The sequence below is a fragment of the Rhinolophus sinicus genome, chromosome X (assembly GCF_036562045.2).
Source record: "Rhinolophus sinicus isolate RSC01 chromosome X, ASM3656204v1, whole genome shotgun sequence".
Taxonomy (NCBI): domain Eukaryota; kingdom Metazoa; phylum Chordata; class Mammalia; order Chiroptera; family Rhinolophidae; genus Rhinolophus; species Rhinolophus sinicus.
Genome location: NC_133768.1, coordinates 94292352 through 94301865, shown reverse-complemented (window position 1 = coordinate 94301865; position 9514 = coordinate 94292352).

The window sequence follows — 9514 nt, the reverse complement described above, 5'->3', positions numbered from 1 at the left end:
TAAATGTTGTGAAAGGTTATTTTGCAAAAGTTTTCAAATTCATCATTAGGCAGAGTCAGATGGGTGCTATTAAAATTAAAAAGCTCATGGAAACAAGATAAGCAAAAAGTAATTTTAAGTCAGTGTGATAGTCCATATGTAACAAAATGGGTCCTATTTAAAAGTAATGTATTTGTTATACTACTAAGAATTTGTATAAGACATAAGCTATTTTCATTATAACTATTTTTCTTTGGACGGGATGCCTTAAATCAGGATTTGGCAGCCTGGCTGCCAGTCAGAATCCAGCCCAGTTAGCTGTGCCAAAACAACTGTAATGAGATTTAGCTGCTATATCCTGCATCCACTGCAGAGCTCAGCTGCTCCCTTTTTCTACCTAAACTTATGGTTTGGATGGAGGACCAGAAGTGCAGCTGATCCCAGACACATCCTTTTTCAGCAGAGACCTACTCCTTTGCTTACAGGCATTAATCCATGGACCAGGCTGCCCTGTTCCCAAACTCAGTGGTCATGCTATTGTAATTCATGAATTTTCTCCTATAGATTGTGAGCTCCTAGAAGGTAGGGCTTTACCTAAGTCACTTCATCCTCAGTGCTTACTTCTAGTGCATTCATTATAGGTGTTCAATAAATATTTTATGAAATTGTAGTCAGAATCAATATGGCAGATGGGTGTTCACTCTCTAGAAAATCCTAACCTTGCCATTACCTACTGATCTTTTTCATTTCTAGCAGTTAGGCTACATGGGAAATGCACTTTCTCCCCATCCCCCTTTCTTCATCCACTGCAGCACTAAGTTTGTTGGTTGTTGTTGTTGTTTTTTTATTGCTTGTTTTGTTTTTTGTTTTTGTTTATAACAGAAGCAGTGGTTTCTAAACTCACTTCCAAGAGAAATACCATAGATGGTCCATGTGGGCATAATACAAATCTGGACTGAAGGACCTTGCATCTGAGATTAAATCCTCCAAGACTCTAGGGAGAAGAATACAACCAAGAAAGAGTATTTATTGCCTATTCTTGGATTTCCTCTCCAGTGGATTCCAAAGCTGACCTACACCTGTCCCAGCCTCATTCTTAGGCAAGTCAGAGAAATATTCACATTGGATCCCAAAAGCCTCTCAAATATTTCCCCCTTTAATGAGGCACCAATCCAATTTTCCCTGCCATACCTCAAATGATTCCCCACCTACACTGCTGAAATCATCTCCTCCACCTTTCCTTTAATCCTTTCTTGTCCTCTTTCCCTCATTGTATCCACCAACTAACTTGCATCCCATGTAACCAAACCCGTACCCTGCCCCCTCCCTTTTTTCTGTATGAATCTCAAGATAGTTTTATGAGTAGTAAAACTAATAGAAGTCAGATTTTTAACTCTGGTTCCCCCAACCCCAAGACTCAATCTCCAAATCCTTTGACACCCATAGTTGGATACATTTTCAAGTTGGTCTTAAACTAGTGTAAGGTTTTTCTCCAAAATGTCAGCCTCATGTATGTGCTTCAATATCAGTGAACTCTGCAGTCTGCCAAGTAACTGGAGACTTCCAGATGCCTTAGAAAGCCCTCCAGGAATTGGCTCTTGAGGCTCTAGATACTTTTACTCATGCTGTAATCCCCAGTGAATGCCCTGGATTTAGTAGTTTGAAGCTCCTTCCAGCTGCCATAAGCTTTAAAGTTTAGAGGAGAGGGGGTGGAGAGTGTGAGGGAGGGAGGATTTAAGCCCATGCTGAAGTTTTCTTGGAGCTTGAAAGTGGACAGGTGTTAAACCTACAGTTGAGAAATATAAAGATACTTGAGGGTTCTGACTTTTCAATCCCTGTTATGGTGGTTCATTATTCCTCTAAGAGGATATCCCAGGAAGTCCTGATACTAGTGCACACAGTTTTCTCCAGTTTCCTATGGACCCTCTTTTGGACATTTCTGTGGCTATCCTTAGAAGAATCCCCAATTGAAATGTAGACAATATGTCATGCTTCAAGATATCTCTACAATGTTTTTGGTCCTTCACTTGGGCTCCAAAATATACAGAAGTAAGTGGGAAGAATGGACATTTAAATGGCAAATGCAAGGCTTTTATTACACTGATTGGTTGCAAGTGCTTGAGTCCCTCTGACCGCTATGGCATTGAGATTGAAGCCTTGCTCTCTACCCAAAAGGAGTCTGAGCTGTTGTTTACTCTCCAGATGGCTTAAAAGAATAGTTGTAGTGACCTAGGAATGGAAATCTGGCACAGAAAAGAGTGGCTTCCCTTTGACAGTAAATAGTTGCTTGGTGAGGAGGATAACTATTCTAGACAAAAAAGAGACAAGATCAGTGCCTTCATTTAACTCCATTTATCTGAGCTTCTAAGTATGTGAGAGGCACTGTGATATGGACTGAGTTTATAAGAGTAATGTGATATGGCCTTATCCTCTGGTGGAGCTTACATTTTAGCCGGGGAGACACCCTTGTAAGCAATAATTACGAGGCAATGTGATGTATGCTCTAATATCAGCATGTACTACATGCCAAGGAGCCCAGGGAATTGAAGGGATTTCTTCTCTCTGTAGGGGTCGAGGGAAGGTCAGAGGAACTCACCTTGTGAGTTGATTCTTGAAGGCTAAGGAGGAATTTGCAGTCAGTGTATTTCAGATAGACTTTGGGGGAGAAGAGTGAGAAGACGTGTGGAGCCCTGAATGTGGACGGTTGGGAGACCTTGAGTAAGCAAGGATAGCAAAAGTGGAAGGCTGGAAAAGGAGTGGGAAGGAGGGGTGGAAGATGAGGCTGGAGAGCAGCACAGGCTGGAATGTAAGGGTCTTCCATGACATACTGAGCATTTAAGGGTTTTTCCTAGAAGTGAGGGGGAGCTACTGGCAGGCTGCAGCAGGAGAATGGCAGGAACAGATACATGCTTTAGAAAAATTCCAAAGTGGAGGATAAATTGGAGGGGATTTGCCTGAGGCAGGGAGACCTGTTAGGAGACTACTGCAATGGTATAAACGAGAAAGAGCGAGAGCCTTAACAGAGCAAAATCAGGGAGAATGAAGTGATGGTGATAAAGTGGTCCAAAATATATCACGAATCTGATCAAATCACATTATTCAGCTTAAAACTCTCTTGACTCTCCAAGGATCCACTACATAAAACAAGAGCTTTCAGATTCCAACTTCACATTTTTCTATGCCTCTTTTCATAACCTAAGCTCTAGTCCCAATGACCCCAAACTTGTTGCTCATTTTCAAATAAGCCTTATTCATTCACATTTCCATGCCTTTGCAGGAACTATTTCCATCACATGCAATACCCTCTCTCCAACCTCCTCCCTCTAGGGAATTCTTACTCATCCTTCAAGACATAATTCATACCTTGTCTCAGTGGATCCATGATCTCTCTCTCTCTCTCTCTCTCTCTCTCTCTCTCTCCCCCCATTCCTCCCCCTCTCTCCTCTTTTCTCCCTTTCCTCTCTCTCTCTCTCTCTCTCTCTCTCCCTACCTCCAGCTTGGATAGCACAGAGTGAATATTTATCACACTATTTCAAAATTATCTACTTATATGGCTGTCTCCCCCACAAGATAATCAAGATAATCATCTTCTCAGGAGAGAAATGGATTCTTTTGAACCAAGCACAGCATTAGATGCATAGAGGGGTTCAGTAAATGCTGAGTGATGAAGTGAATTTTGGCAGGTGAACTGACAAGACTACATGTGATTATTGGTTATGATGAAGAGGGAGGAATAGACACTAAGTCGTTTCTAGTTTGGGCAAATGGACAGTCCCAAATAATCTAGTGTGCATATAGATTCCCTTGCTTCCACTCCTCACCGACTCTAATCCTTCGCAAAGCAGAGTGCTCTTTTACAAATGTAAATATAATTCTGATTCTTCCCCATCTAAAGCTCCCCAATGGCTCCTTATCACTATCGTATTTAGTTCAAACTTCTTAGCATGACCTGGATCTTACCTACTTTTCCATCCTTGTTTCCCACCTCTCCTGTCTTCACACTTTCCCCTTTAATATTATATGGATTTGTAGTTTTTTGCCTATACTCTCATGCCTTTGCTCAGTCTTTCTTACATCTGAAAGTCCTTTTCTTCTTTGCCTATTTTCTACTCATATATTAAAATTACTTGTTTGTCTCCCTTTTCTTAAAGGTAAGCTCTGAAAGGAAAATTATTATGTCTCATTTTCTAGTTACCTCAGTAACTATCACAAAACAAATGTTTAATAAAAATTTGTTAAACTGAACTGAACTGGGTGGATAATAATACTATTGCTACAACTGTCATACAGCAGGAGGAGTGGTTAGGGTAGTTAGGAATATGGTGGGGGGTGTGATTTCAGCCTGGGGCACGTGGAATTACACATACCTAAGGACATACAGATGAGGAGGTACAGTGGGCAATTTCCATGATTATTTCCAGGGACAAGCCTCTATCAGTGCCCATTCACGAAGTAACATTCAAAGAAGATCCAATCACTATTTCTATTTAAGCAGGGTGATGTCAGCCTCCAACTTATATCAATACCAAATCCACACCCAATGCAGAAAAGTCAGCCAAGTCAAATTTCTAGTCCTCTCTGCCTCTGGCACTGTGCCTGAAGGTGGGGATTGGAATAGGAGGATAAAGACTTGTTTTCTTCCGTCAGCCTCAATTGAGGTTTTAGCCAACGTCAAGCAAAGCTAATCCCTGAAACCCTTGCACACTGTATGGGTAAATTCCCACCTCTCTCCCCCAAATCGAGATGCTTCTTAATCTGTGCACATCAGTGCCTAAGTATCTTTCATTAATGTAAGCAGAGTTAAGGACTTCGGCTTCCTATTGAGATTTCCTCCATAGGCGTTAGAAACAAATATGTCCATTGCCTTTGGCAAAGAATTTAGGTTCCAATATGTTTATTTGCTATTAGAAAATAATACATGGCAGTGTTACCAAATCAAATGTAGAGCTTACACTGTAGAGAACAGTCATTTTATAGAACACATCTCTACTGTGTAGCCCAAGATTTCATCCTATTGTGTATTGGTCTCTAAATGTCTTTCATTAGGAGACCCAATAATTTACGCTGTAGAACTATACCATAGACAAAACAAGGCAGCTACTACTAAAAGACTTTCTTTGACTTGCAGAACAGGACTTCCCTACACCTGCAGTTGTGTACTACCTCAGGACCTTCTTCTATACCTAAGCATCAAATCTGACCACCATCAGGATTATGTGCAACCTTCACCACAATGGGTCTGTTTCCATCAGTTTATTAAGATCCTAAAAGTTAGCACATGGAAAAAAAGGTCATTTCTCTTTCCCCAAAATCTTACGCTCTTCTGGGTATCCTAAAACAAGTAAATTGGTTATAATTTTTTATTCCTACTCTGTCATATTATAAAGGCATTTTAGTCATTTTGTAACCCATCTCCTTGATGATCTACTACAGTTAAATAGCATGGCCCCAAGGTCTAATCAGTCAATGTACTTCTGGAAAACAATTTGCTTTTCATTGTTATTTTCAAATTATTTGAAAAAAGAAGAGTAAAGGGAAGCTCAAGCCTTAGCATCAGCATTCATGAAAATATACTACAAAATTATAGTACTTAAATAAGTATGACACAACTGTAAGAATAAACAGACAGATTAGTGAAACACAAGGATCATTTCCAAAGATCTCTTGTTCATATAACTTAACATAAGAAAGTATTAAAAATATGTGAGGAAAAGTTATACAACAACTGGTGCTGGGTAATTAGTTAACTATTTTGGTGGTCACTCACTTAGAGCTTCATCTCATAACATATATCAATGTAAAACCCAGAGGGATGTAAAAAAGATATGAAAAATGAAACCAAAAACAATAGAAAAAACAAGACTATTCATCAGCTCCACCGAGAAAGAAAAAGTTTTAAAATTTAAAAGCAATGGAGGAGGGAGGGGGTGGGTGGCTCAGTTGGTTAGAGCGCAAGCTCTGGGCATCAGGGCTGCCGGCTCAATTTCTACATGGGCCAGCGAGCTGCGTGCTCTGCAACTAGAATGACGTCAATGAGCTGCCACTCAGCTCCCGGGTGGACAGATGGCTCAGTTGGTTGGAGCGCAGGCTCTCAACCACAAGGTTGCCGGTTTGACTCCTTGACTCCCTCAAGGGATGGTGGGCTCCGCCCCCTGCAACTAATAAAGGCAACTGGACCTGGAGCTGAGCTGCACCCCCTACAACTAAGATTGAAAGGACAACTTGATTTGGAAAAGTCCTGGAAGTACACACTGTTCCCCAATAAAGTCCTGTTCCCCTTCCCCAATAAAAATAAATAAATAAAAGCAATGGAGGAAATAATGAAAGATGAGTTTTAAATTTAACAAGATTTTTGAAACTTGGAAAACAATTGTAACAACTATGAAAGACAAGGAGTTAATAGCGTTAAAATGTTTTTTTAAGGGCCAGCCCGGTGGCTCAGGCGGTTGGAGCTCCATGTTCCTAACTCCGAGGGCTGCCGGTTCAATTCCCACATGAGCCAGTGGGCTCTCAACCACAAGGTTGCCAGTTCGATTCCTTGACTCCTGCAAGGGATGGTGGGCAGCGCCCCCTGCAACTAAGATTGAACACAGCACCTTTTTTGAGCTGAGCTGCCTCCCGAATGGCTGAGTTGGTTGGAGCACGTCCTCTCAACCACAAGGTTCCGGGTTCGACTCCCGCAAGGGATGGTGGGCTGTGCCCCCTGCAACTAGAAAGTGGCAACTGGACCTGGAGCTGAGCTGCGCCCTCCACAACTGAGACTGAAAGGACAACAGCTTGAAGCTGAATGGCACCCTCCACAACTAAGATTGAAAAGACAACAACTTGACTTGGAAATAAAAAGGCCTGGAAGTACACATTGTTCCCCCAATAAAGTTCTGTTCCCCTTCCCCAATAAAAAAAAAAAAAAAAGTTTTTTAAAAATCTATATACCGGGGAAAATCTTTAAACCTCAAGAGAAAATTGGACAAAGAAAAATTTTGTAGAAAAAGATATATATGTGGCTGCATATAAAAATGTTCAAGTTTACTAGTAGCAAAAAATATGCAAATAAAATAACAGAGAAATGTCATTTTATTGTTGTATATTTAAATTATCTTGTTTTTAAATTCCTTGTGATATTATTATTTTAATGATTAATGATTGTTTATCCCCACATAGTTATCATTTTCTTTGCTCATCAACCCTTCTTGGAATTCAGGCCTTCCTTCTCAAATAATATTCCTTCTGCCTAAAATATATATCCTTTAACATTTCCTTTATTGGAAGTCTGCTGATGGCAAAGTTTCTGAATGTTTGAAAACTGTATTTTCTTCTCGTTATTCAAAGATATTTTTGTTGGGTATATAATTCTAAGTTGGCAGTCTTTTTCTCTTACCACATTGGTGGTATCATTCCAGGGTCTTCTGGGTTCTTTTGTTGCAATTGAAAAGTCAGCCATCAATCTGTCTCTCCTACAAAGATAATATAATTTTAATCTATTGTTAAACTCATATATTGATTTTTTTTATTTAAATTATTATCTTTCTTATTCTTTAAAAGTATTATTTGGTTCTTTTTCATATTTGCTAGCAATTTTTAAATAGTTTCTTGTTTCCTGAAAATATTTTAGAGTTTGTCTTTTATATCTTCAAACATTTTAAGCAGAATTATTTTATAATCTGTATCTGATAATCCCAATATCTGAAATTTTTATGGATGTGTTCCTTTTGCCTGTTATTTCTCACTCATGTTTCATTGAATCTTGTTTCATTGTGTGTGTAGTTACTTTTGGCTCTTGGCTGCACATAGTGCTTGGGAAATTATTTGTGGCCTTGGATAAAAATGTGTTTTCCCAGGGAGGATGTGTGTTCACTTCTGGTAGATGCCTTGGGGGGCAATTCTTCCTTGGACCATATTGGGCTAAATTCATATCTTGAATTTGCTTTGTTTCCTTGTTTTTTACTACACAGTCAATGTGAATTTGGGGCATTCAGTCCACACAAGAGCTGGACTGTGGTTACAACTTCTCAGAGATAGTCACTTGTTCCCCTTTCCTCTCAACTAGCTGTGATAGGTGAGAAGCAAATTTTCATACATTTTCCTGAGAATGGGTGTTTATTTATGGTTCACCTTTACACAGAGGATATAGACTTTTGAGATTCTAGATTTATGAGATTTGGGACTCCTAATAAAACTCCCCGTCTTGGTAGGGCCCTGAGCCTTATATTCTGTCCTTGTGCAGAAATCACACATACAGAGAAAAGAAAGCTCAGGTTAGACTTGTTTGGCAAAAGTGTTTAGGGAAAAATTAGTGTGAGTGTTCGGCTTACCTCTTTGGGTTACTGCTTTCACTTAGATCAGAGCCTGATAGTTCCTTTACTATCTTATTAGCTTTCTGATGCTTTTAAGAAGATTATGTTTTTCACTTATCCAGTAATTTTGTTTTCTGCTTGCAGAATCTGTCCAAATACCTAAACAACCGTGTTATCTGAAACTAAAACATATATTTTCATATGAATGAAATTAACAAAGATTTTTATAGAAAGATAATCCTCACTGTTAGCAAACATTTAGTGAAAAGGGTACACACACAATACTGGTAGTATTGTACATTGAGTGCAAATTAACACAACCTTAAATAAAGGGCAGTTTAGTAATATGTATCTAGAAACTTTTCAATGTTCATAAGCTTGACAAAATAATTCCACTTCTAATAATATATAATAGTAAATAAGCAAAGAGGCACACAAAAATGTGTACTTGAGGATGTGTATTGAAACGTTATTTGTAATAGCAAAAAAAAAAATAACGATCCCGAGATTGTTAAAAGTGTTGATTAGGAAAAATGGCGGCGTGATGTGAGCCTCTGTAAAGCTCCCCTGGAATTTACAAAGAATTGAACAACAAAAACTCCACAAAGGACTCCCTGCACAGCAGACAGGCAAGACGAAGAGGCCCACTACCGACTGAAATCACCTACAGGTGGGAGATTCGCGCGAGTGGGGGGAGGAGGAAAGGGAGAAGTGCGCGGAGACGGAGCCGCGCGGGCGCAGGACGCAGACCTAGCTCAGTGCTCCGAGCTCGCTGCTTCCCGGAACTACCGCAGCTGCGGGAGAGGGAAGAACTCGGACTGCTAGGGCTCCGCCAGGGCTCCACAGGGCTGAGGGGACAGCATATAACACGGCTGAACCCAACGCTCACGGCAGAGACCTCGGAGAAAAGACTGAGGGAAAAAGGCTGAAAACGGTGGTTTAAGCCCGCACTGCCGAGCAGAGAACGGAGCCTTAGGCACTGAGACTAGCCGCCCCCTCCCTCCCCTCCCAGAGCTCGCCCCGCCCCCACCTGCCCGGTGCTAGAAGCGAAACAGTAGCAGTGTCAGATCAAAACAACAGAAAATTTGCTGTTTTGAGAACTGTGGACCGCAGACACAAATTCACAGCCCAACTAGTTCCAGCAAAGGGGAGAGAGCTGTGGAAGCAGGACCGGCTGTGGTGGTGGTCGCCGCCATTGCTCTGGGCCACCTCTCACAACTCACCCCGCCCCTGACCCCACC